Source organism: Dendrobates tinctorius, unplaced genomic scaffold, assembly GCF_039654945.1.
Source record: "Dendrobates tinctorius isolate UK_male_01 unplaced genomic scaffold, ASM3965494v1 ptg000114l, whole genome shotgun sequence".
Lineage (NCBI taxonomy): Eukaryota > Metazoa > Chordata > Amphibia > Anura > Dendrobatidae > Dendrobates > Dendrobates tinctorius.
The window spans coordinates 20,102,309-20,120,793 of NW_027361782.1; positions in this window are offsets into that span (position 1 = coordinate 20,102,309).

The window sequence follows — 18,485 nt, forward strand, 5'->3', positions numbered from 1 at the left end:
GCATGTGGTCAGGGATGGAACATCTCACTGAGGGTACACTGGGTTAACATAGTAGAAGCCAGGACCCACTCTGACCTTGCTATGGTGCCCGTCCTCCCAAACAACAAGTATTGCGTGCCCTACGTCAATCTGGTTTGCCCCCACTGTGTACAGCTCCTGCACCTCCTCCTTCACCGTTCAGCCTCCAGCTACAAAAGGTAGCACATCAGTCACAAGCTGAAAGCACTGTAGCACTGCCTAATCAAAGCGGGAACAGGCTTTGCTGAAGATAATATGCTTCTGTGACAAACCCCACAATGCTGTCAAGTTGTGGACAGCTCTGGAAGAGCAGGCAGATTGATGGCTGAGACCGATGAACCCACAGCCAGGCATGGTTGTGTGTGACAATGGCTGGAACCTGGTGGCTGCTCTGTGGCGAGGCGAGATCACACACGTGCTTTGCCTGGCTCATTCACTTAAGCTAATTGGTAAACGTTTTGTGAAAAGCGACATGGAGCTGGCAGATCTGCTTGGAAATGTACAATGCTGAAAATACCCATTTTAGAAAGTCAGCTACAGCATCCGCCCTTTCCGTGATTCAGCAGCACTTGCAGCTTCTGGCTCACCGACTGGTGTGTGATGCCCCCAGGCCTTGGAACTCTATACTGCAGATGTTTGAAAGGATTTGTAAGCAGAAGAGGGCAGTTAATGACTAGTCTACCAGCATCAACAAGGTTGTCGGTATTCAGTTCTGCCTTCACACATAACATCTGACGAGTGGACATGGATGTCTGACATATGTAACATCCCCCAAAACTTTGAGGAATCCACCAATAGGGTGAGAGTCAATGACACCATAATTAACGTCTCCATTCTGCTTATGTGTGTTCTCATTTGAAGACTGAGAGTCATTATAGAGTGAAAACATATTTACAGTTTGACTTTTTCAAACACAACAGTCTTAAGTAACAACGATAACAATAATCCAATAATTAAGCCAAAATAATACTACCCTGCTGGTGACAGCTTACAATCTACACTAAGTAGCAATGATAACAATACTTAAACCCACACAAAACAATCCTGCTTGTGACAACTTGCAATGTAAAATGAGCTGGGGGAGATAAAAAATAAAGGGGTGTATTTACAAGAAGGTATTTACAATGATGTTTGTACAATGATAATACTGAGGTTAGTTCTAAGTGTTGGAGGCCTGAGGACAATGAGGAGGACCCACCTTTCGTGTCTACCTTTTTCTTGATAGATTGTAAGCTTGCGAGCAGGGCCCTCAATCCTCTTGGTATCTGTTATGATCTATGTGATTATTGTTATGCTGTAATGTCTATTGTCTGTACAAGTCCCCTCTGAAATGTAAAGTGCTGCGGAATATGTCAGCGCTATAGAAATAAAATGTATTATTATTATTATAGGAGGAGAGCAAGGTCAGTCGTCCTCTTGGTGAGGACACGGAATAATATATAACGAGAGTGACAGACCGGAAAAAAAAGGGAAATTTAAGCCTAAAATCCACAAATTGTAATCACACGGATGTATGAGGCATGTCAGAGATATACCCCAATGTAAAATGTGGGCTGGCTTTTAACATAATGCAACTTAGTGCTGTAGATAAGTACAGCTTCACCCAGGACACAAAAAAAAACAGCCTAAACTGGCCAAACTTTGAGCACACACAGATATGAGCTGGCATGGAGAGACCACACAGAAAAATGTGTGGCCTGTATTTCTTTTATTTTTTTGATAAATAGTGCTCTATATAAGTACAGTGATGCCCAGGACAAAAAAAAGAAAACCGCCATAAACTGGCCAAACTTTGAGTATGCACAGATATGAGCTGGCAGGAGATACTACTACGACAAATGCGTTTTTTTGTTTCTTTTTTTTTTTTTGCTAAATAGTGCTGTATATAAGTACAGTTTCTCCCAGGACAAATAAAGAAAACCGACCTAAACTGGCCAAACTTTCAGCATGCACAGATATGAACAGGCACGGAGATACCATACCAAAAAATGTGTGGCCTTTATTCCAATTACACCTGGGGCTAGCTATATATGGCCAATATATCCTACAAGTACAAGTAGCAGCATCAGCACCAGAACACAGAAAGGGAATGGACCCTTTTGATGTATGCAATGATCTATATACACACATACAGTGCCTGCAGGCCTTGCACTGATGGGTATAGAGCGACGTACACTACCCTGCCTGCCTAACACTGAAACCTATGTACTCCGGAATTAGTCTTTAGAAGGACTGTTGTTTTAGCTGGATTTGAGTAGTTTAGGATGGTATACCCCACACTAACTAATAAATCCCCAATTCTGACCCTATCTCGGCAGCAGCTCTCCCTACATTATCTCTACCTGAAGCTGAATGCACCGAGCAGGGCGGCATCCGGTCTCTTATACCCCTGATGATGCTGTGCGGCCAGCCAATCACTGCACAACCACCACAAAGATGTCTGCGGCGTTTCATTGCCTGGCAGACAATCCCTGCAGCATAATTGGGTCTCTAAAGTCCACCAAAAAAGCTGGGTGGAGACCCAAGTTCCCGCCAAGTAATCCCGGAAATGCTTGGTGCACACCGAATACGTAGTCCTCATCTTGTTGTCTTAAAAAACATCAGAGTTATGTGATATAAAGGATATAGAAGTTACTAATAAAGACAAATTAATTATATAACCTCCACATACAAATTTTTTGAATAGACAGTATATTTCCTAGGTCATATGCATCCTTTCGTGGTGTGTGGCTGCCACCCTTCTCCTTGTGCACCTTATATCTGTCCAAGCTTGTTTTTTATTAGAATTAATAGTCGCTGGATCTTTCATTTTTAAATCCAAATACAAAGAAAGTTGAGTATGTTTAGTGTGTGATATCAACTGAAAGAGGTCGCCTTGTCTCCTGTGCGAATGGAGCTGTGATATGCAAGTATGACCATCGTCATTAGGAAATGGGGTCAAGTCTGCATAATACCGCTCCTATAGACCCATAAAAATGAAGGGATCGGAAGTCATGCATGGTCAACATTGGGTCTACGGGAGCACAGAAGTAAATGGAGCTTTTGTTAAAGAGGTTGTCCCCTACTAGGCCAACCACCTATACTCACCTTTGTTGCTAGCGCTGTTCCAGCGGTGTCAGCAATCGCGTTCCTGAGGCTTATATGAGTGAGAAAGGTTTGCCCTAGTAGTGGAAAATGTCTTTAACTATGTGAAATTCTGCTCCTGGAGCGCCATAAAGAGGAAGTGATCAGTGCTCACACATGTGTAATACCAGGCACATAAACCCGTAGAAGTAAATGAAGTGATGGTTCCGCATGCACAATGCCTCTCCGGTAGCCTCATAGAAGTGACTGGAACAATGGTCATGAACATACACTAATTGATTCACACAATTTGCTATGGGACCCCCATTCTCATGACTGGTGTGGTTTCCTCCACCTAGATCTCCAATGATATTACATTTTTCACCTATTCTGTTGATTGTCCTTTTAAAACCTCCTCCCACATCATATTGTAGAGATGTCCATATATTATGGTCGAGCACGGATGCATTGTATGGATCGGTATCTAAGCCTGGACCATGATAATCAAACTCCCGAATTTGGACTTGGGTTGCAGAAACTCAAATGTTACCATCTGAAAGAAACAAACCAACTTTTTTCTTATGTGTCATCCTAGTTGCCTCCATCTTTTTTTCCCAACCTTTATTTTCTCTTAAGATGGTATAAAATGTCTGAACCTTTTTTATCCATTGATTCTTAAATGTATCAGTTATACAGTCATGGCCAAAAGTATTGACACCCCTGCAATTCTGTCAGATAATATTCAGTTTCTTCCTGAAAATGATTGCAAACACAAATTCTTTGGTATTATTATCTTCATTTAATTTGTCTTAAATGAAAAAACGCAAAAGAGAATGAAGCAAAAAGCAATACATTGATCATTTCACACAAAACTCCAAAAATGGGCCGGACAAAAGTATTGGCACCCTCAGCCTAATACTTGGTTGCACAACCTTTAGCCAAAATAACTGCGACCAACCGCTTCCGGTAACCATCAATGAGTTTCTTACAATGCTCTGCTGGAATTTTAGACCATTCTTCTTTGGCAAACTACTCCAGGTCCCTGATATTTGAAGGGTGCCTTCTCCAAACTGCCATTTTTAGATCTCTCCACAGGTGTTCTATGGGATTCAGGTCTGGACTCATTGCTGGCCACCTTAGAAGTCTCCAGTGCTTTCTCTCAAACCATTTTCTAGTGCTTTTTGAAGTGTGTTTTGGGTTATTGTCCTGCTGGAAGACCCATGACCTCTGAGGTAGACCCAGCTTTCTCACACTGGGCCCTACATTATGCTGCAAAATTTGTTGGTAGTCTTCTGACTTCATAATGCCATGCACACGGTCAAGCAGTCCAGTGCCAGAGGCAGCAAAGCAACCCAAAAAAATCAGGGAACCTCCGCCATGTTTGACTGTAGGGACCATGTACTTTTCTTTGAATGCCTCTTTTTTCTCCTGTAAACTCTATGTTGATGCTTTTGCCCTAAAAGCTCTACTTTTGTCTCATCTGACCAAAGAACATTCTTCCAAAATGTTTTAGGCTTTTTCAGGTAAGTTTTGGCAAACTCCAGCCTGGCTTTTTTATGTCTCGGGGTAAGAAGTGGAGTCTTCCTGGGTCTCCTACCATACAGTCCCTTTTCATTCAGATGCCGACGGATAGTACGGGTTGACACCATTGTACCCTCGGACTGCAGGGCAGCTTGAACTTGTTTGGATGTTAGTGGAGGTTCTTTATCCAACATCCGCACAATCTTGTGTTGAAATCTCTTGTCAATTTTTCTTTTCCGGCCACATCTAGGGAGGTTAGCCACAGTGCCATGGGCTTTAAACTTCTTGATGACACTGCTCACGGTAGACACAGGAACATTCAGGTCTTTGGAGATGGACTTGTAGCCTTGAGATTGCTCATGCTTCCTCACAATTTGGTTTCTCAAGTCCTCAGACAGTTCTTTGGTCTTCTTTCTTTTCTCCATGCTCAATGTGGTACACACAAGGACACAAGACAGAGGTTGAGTCAACTTTAATCCATGTCAACTGGCTGCAAATGTGATTTAGTTATTGCCAACACCTGTTAGGTGCCACAGGTAAGTTATAGGTGCTGTTAATTACACAAATTAGAGAAGCATCACATGATTTTTCGAACAGTGCCAATACTTTTGTCCACCCTCTTTGTTATGTTTGGTGTGGAATTATATCCAATTTGGCTTTAGGACAATTCTTTTTGTGTTTTTTCATTTAAGACAAATTAAATGAAGATAATAATACCAAAGAATTTGTGTTTGCAATCATTTTCAAGAAGAAACTGAGTATTATCTGACAGAATTGCAGGGGTGTCAATACTTTTGGCCATGACTGTAAATGGATGATCGCCATAGATTGTTATGGCCAAGCTTGATTTGCTAAACAGATTGAACTAGGACAAGATCAGTCTCCTGTATTGTAAAACTGATTTGTGCATGGATCGATGAAACTTCATGGATCCATGTGTGAGAAAAAAACCTGACCCAGATATGTTTCTTGCATTATTTTAAGTCAATTTCATTCAACTCTGACGTTGGAAAGTCCTCGCCTGACCTTGGAGGCTGCATCTCCTCCAATATAAGTAATGTCAATATTTAAAGAGTTTATGAAGAAATCGAAATCTATAAAGCAAATATACAAAGTGTCAATCGTCTGCTATTGGCATGATAATTGCTGTCAAAAGAGCGACTGAACTGCATTCATTTGTGTGCAATTAGTGTAAGAGGAAATTTCACTTAAATTATTTTGGATTAGCAGGATCTCTTTCAGTTTGCATCCTAACATCAGCCAGGTGGACAACTGCCAGGTCCTTGTCATGCAAAGTCGGAATGAGTAGAAAATAGTTGATTCAGCATAATGGACTCATTGTGTCCACCGCTGAGTCAACAATTTCCGATTTATAGACTGCATTATCTAAAAATAAGGATGCTGAATGCTTTGTAACAGAGTCCAAGTACAAGGAATCATGGGCAGGACGCTGCGTTATGTGGTCCACATGCTTGCAGATGGCTGCAAATTTGTCAACAGACGATGAATAAATGCTGGACTTACATATATTAAAAATACATTTTGGAAATTGATGGCACACCTTGTGTCAGGAGAATCGCCTGCTTACTCTGCATATTCTCAACAGACCATCATTTATATAATACAATTAGTGGTGGTGGATAGTCGCTTCTATCCCATTGTGCAGTTACATTACAGTAAAGTTCTACCATTAGTTTTGTGGAATATTTTATAAATATACCATATTTTATTATCAGCCTGTGCTTTCTATTTCTGATACAAAGGTCCAAATCCCAGTGCACACATAGTGATAATGCTAATTGTAGCCACCACTACGGGTAGCTCAGAAGCTAATTGCATATAGTGGACATAAGTGTCCAAAAAGCCCTAAAGCGGGAGTCACACATAGCAATCTCGCTAGTGATATCGCTGCTGAGTCACAACTTTTGTGACGTAACATCGATCTCACCAGCGAGATCGCTGTGTGTGACAGCGATCAGCGAGCGGCCCCCCTGCCGGTATCGCTGATCGCTGTAAGAAACCTCTGGACATTTTTTTGGTCGCTGGGCTCCCGCTGGCCAGCACGCATCGCTGTGTGTGACAGGCGCGAGACCAGCGATCAGCTGTAAAAAATAGAATTAAAATAAAAAAATATTGTTATTCTCACCTTCCAACGTCCCGCGCAGCCATCCTCTCTCCACGCTCCGGTCCCAGTGATCCTTTGCACGAATGACCGCGAGACTTCGCGCTCCCGCGAGACCGTGACTCTCGCGGTCATTCTCGCAAAGGATTACTGGGTCCGGGAGCGTGGAGAGAGGCAGGATGGCTGCACAGGACGTCAGAAGGTGAGAATAACAATATTTTTTATTTTAATTCTATTTTTTACAGGGATGGCAAGCGATGCCGGGCGCTCGGCATCACTGTGCTGATCGCTGGTGAAGCTGTCTGTGTGACAGCTCACCAGCGATCACATAGCGACTTACCAGCGATCCTGACACCTTGATATCGGTGTCGGTATCGCTGGTAAGTCGCTATGTGTGACTCCAGCTTAACACCTGGGAGGGCAACAATTCACAATAAATTGGTAAATTATTTTTTTTTATCCTAGTAATTTTCATTTTTCATTTTTTAATGGACATTTCTAATCAGTTTGTGTAGTTTTTGACATTACACATCATACCAATATATATCATGTATATGTTTTATTGCTACACACATGTGACATTATTCATCATACCAATACATATCATGTATATGTTATACTAGCTGAAGAGCCCAGCAATGCCTGGGCATAGTAACTGTGGTTAGTTATAGCAAATTATAATTATCCTCCATCCCATAGTCCCGTGCCCATATACCCATCACACATCCTCCATCCCATAGTCCCATGCCCATATACCCATCATACATATTCACCATCCCATAGTCAAGTGCCCATATACCCATCACATATCCCATAGTCCCGTGCCCATATGCCCATCATACATATCCGCCATCCCATAGTCCCGTGCCCATATACCCATCATACATCCTCCATCCCATAGTCCTGGGTTGCCCTCCCAGGGCTTTGGGGTACTTGGTACCGGGCCGGTGTCAATGGGATGTGTCACAGCAGCAGTGACCCGGTCCGTGGTCCTGGGCGCCCAAGTAATGGGGAAATGTAATGGTGTAATGGAATAGAATAGTTTGTGATGCCACCTGTGGTGTTCGGCAAGGGAGATGTTAAGCCGACGCTGCAGACAGATCCTCTGGGACAGATGGTGGGATGCAGCAATGGTGGTATAGCCCTCCACAGGCAGGGCTGTTGTGCCAAGGCAGTGTAGACGTGGGGACACTTTGATGGTGTAGTGTCCGGCGCAGTGGATGTAGCAGTGATGGCAGACGCAAGAAGGAAGGGAGGACACCAAGGCTTGCAGTTTCAACGCTTTACTCACAGTTCTTGGTAACCACTGGTGCCCGCTTCCATGCCGTGTCCTCCGGGGCAGAGACTCAATCAACCTCCCGGGCAAGTCAGGCTTCTCCTCTCCAACACTCCGCCAACATGTACCTGTCCTGAACGACTCCGCTATTGCGCCTATTAGTGTGAAGAGCTCCAGTACCGTTGTTACTCTGAAGTTCCTCCTGTCAGATGTCCCCTTATTGAAGGGGATGAATAATTTAGTGCGCTATTTGTGATTATAAAGATGAGCAAATGTCAGAAAATTCGAAAGTAGCGGATTCCCTCAAATGACTATACTCATCTAACCCTTTTTTGTCCCTGCTGTAGCTCCCTGAAGGTCATCCTCTTGCTCCATAGGGCATCCGCTCTGCTGCAGCTCCTGCTCTGGTCTTCACGTTACTTTCTGCTTAAGGTTCTGGCTCTGAATTCCCAAAAAAAATCAGACTTCTGTGAATTTTGGAAAATTCTGTGCAAATTTGACATGTTTAGAATCGATTTCTTCATCCATAAAATCATCTTTTATTTTAATCTGTTTTATTAAGTTTGAAAAACTTTTAAATCACACAGACGTGAGGATGAATATGTACAAGAGCACATTGGGCATCATCAAACATAAAATGCAAGAACAATGCCCCCCCCATTCCAAGGGTAATCACTGCTTTCTTTACGAACAATTTAATTCAACCATCAAACATTTCTATGGAAAATCAAGATGTAAATATAAAACTATTTTTAAGCATTGATGAACTGCCGTCTGCCATCCAATAGAGAAATGTCTTGATTAACCCCTTCAAGATGAGCCTGTTTAGGGAAGAGTACCCATTATCACTCATAGGTGATCACTTTATTATTACATCTGCTACTTTAAAGGGAATCTCTCTGCAGATCTTGACATGCAGAGCCCATGCAGAACTCTTTTAGAGTCGTCAATCCAAAAGAAAAAGGCAGCGATGGGCGGGAAATCGAGCTGGAGTGACAAAGGCTTCAGATCTACACATAGCTCTTTTTAGCCTCATTTGCACATCAATTCGATATGCAATTTCTCGGTAACGGAGAAGCAGACCGGCCATATCTGTTTGGGATCGCTGGACTGGTGAAATCCTGCTGACAAATTCCTCTTAATGGCCACTTGAAATCTTTTTTGTATCTGTTATACACAGTATAGACGGCTTACTAATGGGCAATTCAGTATATTACTCTGTAGTACAATTACAAAAGTGATTGTCCACCTTTAGGGACTATATATATATATATATAATTTTTTTTTTTTTTTTTTTTTTTTTTTTACTGAAGTCCATGAAATTTGAGCTAAAAATCATTTTTGCATTTTCATTTTTTCTAATTTTGCCCTGTTTTCCTTCTTTATCCTCTGTGTTGCACTATCAATTGCTGGCTACAGAACAAGCCTACTGAGAATCCATCAGTCTGCCCACTATGACTGGTTTAATTGGGAGTTTGCAACTTTTAGCTATCTTCTTTGAGTCCCTTTCAGCTAATTTAGGATCACAGACCTCATCAATGTTGAATGTGCAGGGGGAAAAAAAGCCTGTGATAGCCAAATGGTGTAAACATTTTAATGAATCACAATTGCATTTTTTTTCCCCAAAATACATCTACTTATAGTGATAATCTCAAGTCAGAAAGGGGGTAGAGGATAACTTACCGATCATTGAGGGTTCGACCATTGGTCCCACACTTACACTCTGAAGAGCCCCGTGTAACTGGAGCGGTGGTCGATCCTGCTCACATGCAGACCCATTAATTCTTAATGGGACCTCTGGATATGGCCAATAGGGGACACCTTGTAAAAATATTGTTGCCATAGGACAAACCCTTTACAGCAATTTTGATAGTCATGGTAGTGGATAGAATTACTACAACTACTATCAGATATCGCTACTATGACGCTACTCATCGGAGTCATCACACAATAATTGATGCTAATATTTACTATTCTATACATTGTCTCTTGTTAGTTGTATTTATTGTATTAGTTGACTGGTTAATCTATGTGCAATCCGGATATGAATTACTCTATATTGACTTTTTTAATGTTATATCTGATAGCTTATGTTAAATTTCGCCATCCCCTTTGTCATCTTCTGCATTGTTCTTCTTTTTAATGGATCTCTGATATATATATATAGATATATTTCAATGAAGTTTAGCAAAGAATTATATTTAGTCTATAAAATGTACAGCTCTTTCTGTCTCCCAAACTTTGTAGGTGATAGAGAAATATTTAACCCTCTCAGGATGATCCTGCTTTTAAGTTTTCATAAATAACCATTTTTTGGAGAACTTATAACTTATTGCCTAACTTTTTTTAATCTCTTTATGGGGAAGAATAGAAAAGGACAGCAAAGCTGACACTGTTCAACTTTTTATTAAGCTTTGTCATTAATGTAATGTTAAAATAGGACCAATTAAAAAAAACATATCTTGTGAAGGAACATGTCATCCTCATATTGAGCAGTGAAGCATGGCTTCATCATAACTTGTATAGGAAACAAGAGCTAACACTCCATGGTTCCTGATCAGCTACAACTCCATGCTGTGAACAGGTAATTAAAGTGGGTTATCCGATGGAGAGCAAATACATAGTCTATATAAGAGGCTGGGAGGTGAAACTCTCCCCCCCTGTGTAGATAACTCTTCCTGTCTTCAAAGTACCATTTGGACAATGATGGTAGACTCATTGGCACCAGACTTCAGTTATGAATATTGGTGGTTTTGGTCCTATAGTTTGAGAAGGTTTGAGAAGGTTTTTATTGTCTTTCATGAATATCCGTAAATGCTATATAGTGAGTGTTTCTCACTGGTTGTTGGCATGTTTGTATACCCTAGTTTTTCTGGGGTAATTTAACCACTAAGTTGTGTTTTTTCTGCTTTCTTTAAGATGGATCTCTGTTCTCTTGAGGCCAATTGGCTCTAACAGGCACAAAATGTTTTTAAAGGGGAACCAGTACAGGACAATTCTAACCATAATTATATACCAGAGCTTAGGAGGGAGCTGGAGACGCATTGAGCCATTGATCACGGGTATTTATGATCTTATTACATCTCCTATGCACTTTATTTGAGTTTTTAGACTCAGTGTCTGCTCACTATATGCACTTTTTGCGGATGGAATTTTTACGATCACCATATTTACTCATGGCTTATGTGTTCACTATGTAACTACCTTCTTACATTATGACATTTTATGGTATTGTATTATGTCCTATTTGTCTGGTTTTTCTTTTATTGTGTAATTAATAAAAACTTTTTAAGTCTTTATAATTTGGACTTTAATTTGGTTTATTCATAAGCTGAGAAGGTTTTTATTGTCTTTCATGAATATCCGTAAATGCTATATAGTGAGTGATTCTCACTGCTTGTTGGCTATATTAATATTGTCAAGATGAACAAATTTGGATATGCTATAAAAGGCTAAAATCATGATTGGAAATATGGCATCAATATCTCCCACCTAGGACCTCCAAGGGGGCAGATATCCTTAAGCTGGAGGATCCTATAATTTACCTGAGACGTATCTCATCTACCCATCCCCATCTGAAGTCACTGTACCTGCTAAAAGCCAGATGTGACCTACAACTACTATTCTGTGCTGAGAGAGATATAGCTTGCTGTAAGATTGTACCATTTTCAAATGGAGAGCTAACCTCCGCTAAGCTCTGAATCATTCTTGCGACCACAGGTCTAGTACTTTTCTTTTTTTATCCATTTTATTTTATGCAATTGAATATGCTGATTTGTTTTCTCCTCATATTGTAATATCTTTTGAATATTTTTAGGAACACTGCCTAATTTTTAGAATTAAATATTTAAGTTTAATAGGTTTGTTCTTGCTCTATAAATTTGCACCCCTGAACTCATGTGAGGCCCCATGTTACTAGTAAACAATTGGCAATGCACAGCCCACAGTCAACATCCATGTAGTATGATGCACAGTCCATAGTCCTCCATAATGCACAGCCCATAGTTCTCCATAAAGTATAATGCACAGCCCATAGTCATCCATATAGTAATAGGGCCACTGTGTACTGTGAGGCAATAACTGAGGTCATATGCGAGGGTCACTATGTATCCCCCAGGATGTGTAAAGAAGCATATGGAGGCTGAGGGACTGCATTGCAGTCACAGGCACAGCTGTGATTGCAAGGCATAATAGAAGTAAGTGTTGATCTTAGGCAAGCTATTTGTCCAAGGTGGATTTAAGAAAACCTGCCATGGGCTTGTATTTTGAAATGGGCTACAGGATGGTAGTGGGGCAGTCCATTTCCTTCCCCGGCCCCAGGTTTTCCATGTGGCCTATGGCCACAGGTTCTGTTGTAAAAACCCTGCAGTAAAGGGTTTGGGTTTGACAGTTTTGGTCTTGCAAGCAGGTAGAGCAGAATTCTTTGCAGAGCTCAACCTGCCTGAGGCACCACAGGGCCAAGTGGAGCCAAAAGGCCTGGCACCCTCAGCGTACACGGCGGTGCAGTCACTCCCCGGCAATCGGTCATGGACTGTCTGTTAGGGCTGGCGGAACGCATCAAATAATAAAGATGATGGTAAGGTGCGTTCGCAGCCCAGGGTCCACTGTGCAGAGATGTTAACCTGCTGCTAGGTAATGGTGGACACTATATGGTGGCATACTAAATAATCACATGCGGATTAACGTCTCCCGGTGTGTACAAAGACGGACTCTGTTGCCTCACAGAGCCGCACCACCACAGAACATGGATGCCGTAGCCTGTTAAAGCTCACAGAGCTCGGCAAAGAGACCGCTGGTGTACAGTCACAGGACTCTGCCCCAAGACACAGGGCCGGAGTCCCTTTAGACCACCAGCGCTCGGCGCAAGGGGTTAAGCAAAATATAAATGCACTAAGTGCCCATATACTCGTCATACATATCCTCCATCCCATAGTCCAGTGCCCATATACCCATCACACATCCTCCATCCCATAGTCCCGTGCCCATTTACCCATCATACATATCCTCATCCCATAGTCCAGTGCCCATATACCCATCACACATCCTCCATCCCATAGTCAACCATTATGACATCATAGTGAGCGGCAGGGCTTGCAACCTATGATGACATCAGCATCGCCATGGCAACCATTATGACATCATATTGAGGGGCGGGGCTTGATACACACACACTTTTTCCCCTTTATGTAGATAGGGGAAACATTGTTTGAATTGGAATGTGAGGGGTTAAAATTTCGCCTCACAACATAGCCTAGGACACTCTCGGGGTCCAGACGTGTGACTGTGCCAAATTTTGTGGCTGTAGCTGCGATGGTGCGGATGCCAATCCCGGACATACACACATACACACATACATACATACATACACACACTTGAGCTTTATATATTAGATATAGGAGCAGTATTATAGTAGTTATATTCTTGTACATTGGAGCAGTAATATACTACAGGGAAAGTGGGAAGAGCGAGGCTAAGTGCCAGAATTGGTGCATCTTAGAGATGCGCTTTTTCTGGGGTGGCTGAGTGCTGATGTTCTTAGCCTGGGGGGTCAGTATCCATGGCCCCTTCTTTGGCTATTAACATCAGCCCGCAGCTGTCTTCATAGCCTTTGCTGGTTGTTAATTATAGGGGACCCTACTTCATTTTTTTCGGGTCCCCCATTTTAATAGCCAATGAAAGCTAAGTATACAGCTGTGAACTGATATTAATAGCTTGGGAAGCTCCATGGGTATTATCCCCTTCCCAGGCTATAAACATCCGGCCCCCAGCAGTCAGCTTTACATCTGCTAGTTACGAAAATTACGCGGGAGCCCAAATAATTTTTTTCAGAAAAATAATCTTTTATTAATTAAATACATGTACAGTAAGCTGCACACACACCATACTAATTGTATTTCTCACTGACATCTATATATCTACCTATTCTAGGTATATTTACTGTATGTAATCCATCTCTTCTATCGTGTCGGCTCCTGCTGTGATTTTAATTTACAACTGCTGCTGAATTGTCAGCTTTTCTTCTATCTATGTAATATATATCCATATATACAGTAGGTATGGAAACTATTCAGACCCCTTTAAATTTTCAAAAAAAGTTCATTTTTTTCCCATTAATGTACTCTCTGCACCCCATCTTGACTGTAAAATAAACAGAAATGTAGACATTTTTGCAAATTTATTAAAAAAGTAAAACTGAAACATCACATGGTCATAAGTATTCAGACCCTTTTCTCAATATTGAGTAGAAGCACCCTTTTGAGCTAGTACAGCCATGAGTCTTCTTGGGAATGATGTAACAAGTTTTTCACCTGGATTTGGGGATTCTCTACCATTCTTCCTTGCAGATCCTCTCCATCAGGTTGGGTGGTGAGTAGTGTTGAGCATTCCGATACTGCAAATATCGGGTATTGGCCGATATTCGCTGTATCGGAGTTCCGTTACCGAGTACCGATATTTTTACAATATCGAATACCGGAATCGGAAGTTCCCATAATGCAATGAGCCAGTTGTGTTAGCCATGTTAACTAATGGCATGGCTGTGATTGGCTGCTGAATTGATGTCATCATGATGCGCTATCTGTGTGGGCCTGCCGGGGGTCTGTGCGGGCCTGCCGGGGGTCTGTATGGGCCTGCCGAGGGTCTGTGTGGGCTGCCGAGGGTCTGTGCGGGCCTGCCGGGGGTCTGTGCGGGCTGCCGAGGGTCTGTACGGGCCTGTCGGGGTTTGTGTGGGCCTGCCGGGGGTCTGTGCGGGCTGCCGGGGGTCTGTGCGGGCCTGCCGGGGGTCTGTACGGGCCTGCTGGGGGTCTGTGCGGGCTGCTGGTGGTCTGTGCGGGCCTGCCGGGGGTCTGTGCGGGCTGCCGGGGGTCTGTACGGGCCTGCCGGGGGTCTGTGCGGGCCTGCCGGGGGTCTGTGCGGGCTGCCGGGGGTCTGTGTGGGCCTGCCGGGGGTCTGTACGGGCCTGCCGGGGGTCTGTGCGGGCCTGCCGGGGGTCTGTACGGGCTGCCGGGGGTCTGTGTGGGCCTGCCGGGGGTCTGTGCGGGCCTACAAGTCCCATCGGGCTATGCCTGCTACAATGACAGTTCCTTTGACCTCATGATTCTCATTTGATCTGATATGCAATGTGAGCTGTGCATTCTTATATAGACAGGTGTGTGCTTTTACAAATCAAGTCCTATCAGTTTAATTAAACACAGCTGGATTCCAATGAAGGAGGGAGAACCATCTCAAGGAGAATCACAAGGAAATGGACAGTATGTGATTTAAATATGAGTGTCTGACTTTTACTTTTTTAATAAATTTGCAACAATTTCTACATTTCTGTTTTTTTTTTCAGGCAAGATGGGTTGCAGAGTGTACATTAAAGAGAACAAAAGAACTTTTTTGAATTTACCAAATGGCTGCAATGAAACAATTAGTGAAAAATTTAAGGGGGTCAGAATACTTTCCATACCCACTGTATATTCTTGTACCTAGGAGCAGTATTATATGAGTTATATTCTTTTACATATGGGCAATATTATAACAGATATATTCTGGTACATAGGGGCAGTATTATAGTAGTTATATTCTGAACATAGAGGCAGTATTTTAATATTTATTTTTAGATATAGGAGCAGTATTATAGTAGTTATAATCTTGTACATAGGGGCAGTATTATAGTAAAAAAAAGCAACAAAGATCAGCTCACCTCCTCTCCAGTCCCACTGCGCAGATCATGCAGTGCTGAAAGTAGTATGAAGGTGAAGCAGACATCCAGCGTGGGTGGTATCCATAAGAAATAACTTTTATTCCATTTTCATTAAAAGCACATAAGTCCAAAATCCATCTTTATATCCAGAGACACAAAAACGGGTAATTCTTACCAGTGACAGTCACAGGCTTAAAGTGCATTTAAAATCATACGCGGTTCAACGGTCATGCCACCAATGATTAAGGCGGCACAACCGTTGAAACACGTATGATTTTAAATGCACTTTAAGCTTGTGACTGACACTGGTAAGAATTACCCATGTTTGTGTCTCTGGATATAAAGATGGATTTTGGACTTATGTGTTTTTAATGAAAATGGAATAAAAGTTATTTCTTATGGATATCACCCATGCTGGACTTCTGCTTCACCAGTATTATAGTAGTTATATTCTTTCACAAAGGGGGCAATATTATAGTAGTTATATTCTTATACATACAGTAGTAGCACTATTACAGTAGTTATATTCTTGTACATAGGGAGCAGTATTATAGTAGTTATATTCTTGTACATAAGGGCAGTATTATAGTAGTTATATTCTTGTACATAGGAACAGTATTATAGTAGTTATATTTTTGTACATAAGTTTCATTCAGTATTATCGTAGATATATTTTTGTACATAGGAGGCAGTATAATATTAGTTATATTCTTGCACATAGAAATCAGTATTACAGTAGTTATATTCTTGTACATAGTAGCACTATTATAGTAGTTATATTCATGTACACAGGTGCAGTACTATAGTAGTTTTATTCTTGTACATAGTAGCACTATTATAGTAGTTATATTCTTGTACATAGGAGCAGTATTATAGTAGTTATATTCTTATACATAGGAAGCATTATTATAGTAGTTATATTCTTGTACATAGGAGCAGTATTATGGAGGTTATATTCTTGTACATAGAGAGCAGTATTATAGTAGTTACTGCTCTCTATGTACAGAAATATAACTACTATAATACTGCTCTCTATGTACAGAAATATATTATAGTAGTTATATTCTTTTACATACAGGCAGTATTATAGTAGTTATATTCTTGTACATAGAAGCAGTATTATAGTAGTTATATTCTTGTATATAGAGAGCAGTATTATAGTAGTTATATTCTTGTACATAGAGAGCAGTATTATAGTAGTTATATTCTTGTACATAGAGGCAGTATTATAGTAGTTATATTCTTGTACATAGAGAGCAGTATTATAGTAGTTATATTCTTGTACATAGAGGCAGTATTATAGTAGTTATATTCTTGTACATAGGGGCAGTATTATAGTAGTTATATTCTTGTACATAGGAGCAGTATTATAGTAGTTATATTCTTGTACATAAGGGCAGTATTATAGTAGTTATATTCTTGCACATAGGAGCAGTATTATAGTAGTTATAGTCTTGTACATGGGGTCAGTATTATAGTAGTGACATTCTTGTATATAGGAGCAGTAGTACAGTAGTTATATTACTGTACATAGGGGGCAGTATTATAGTAGTTATATTTTTGTACATCGGAGCAGTATTATAGTAGATATATTCCTGTACGTAGGAGCAGTATAATAGTAATTATATTCTTCTACATGGGGCAGTATTATAGTAGTTATACTCATGTACATAGGAGCAGTATTATAGTAGTTATATTCTTTACATAGGAGCAGTATTATAATAGTTATATTCTTTTATATAGGAGCACTATTATAATAGTTATATTCTTGCACATATGGAGCAGTATTATAGTATGTTCACTCATATAGTGCTGTGCAGCCAGCCTGAAAAAATATTATGCTGTCATTCATAGTCTTTAAGTCGGCACCCTGCATCACATGTAACTGTGTGACTGGCATTCTATTTAAGTCCCATTTGTGCCCATTTTTTACTTGACAGCCACCCCCTCCATGAATTGGTAGGCTTGTGAATGACTGTTTTCATCAGTAGTTTGCACCTGTGCTTCGCCCGCCTTAATAGTTGGGGTTACTCCATTCACCATCATGAAAGTATGGATATGTTGGGCGAAAACCAGGATTGGGACATGCCATTTGCCTGGCTCCATGGAAATGTTCAGAGAAGCCATGCTGTGACCCTCCAGTCAACTGGCCTTGCACCTGAATGTGCTGTCATCTCCCTATGCTTCTTGATACCTCCTCTCTGTGTGTGCCACAGGTGGGGCAGTTGGCACTGGATGCTCTGAAGTCACAGCTGCTATTATCTCGGCGAGTCAGTGGAAAGGTGAGACTCTGCAATTTGCACCATCTTAGATATTTTGCTGGGACTGTTTTATGTGTTATCTAACTGTTTTGTGGTTCAATAAAATATTGCAACACTGTTTTACCCTCACCCTGTGTTGTCTGAGTAGCATTATGTCCACATTAAAGAAAGAGCAGACAATCAATGGGACGATCCTTGGTCCATGCAGTTTTGGCTAACGGACCCAGGCGCCCGCTGACCCACCATGTCTCCACATGGTAGTTATAGTCCCATACATAAGGGACAGTAGTAAAGTAGTTATTTCCTTCTATATACTGTTATAGTAATATTATCTATTTGTTCCTATGAATATGATGCATGTGTAATTATGTATGCACCAGATCTTATTTCCTTTCTGAAATATTTTTGCCCGCATAGGTAAACTTTTGTCACGGGATAGATTTCCTTCTTGTCAATATTATAGTTGTGCCCTCACTAATTCACAATACCACTCTGCAGCCAGACTATAGGATTTGTCCATTGATTCAGTACATTCTA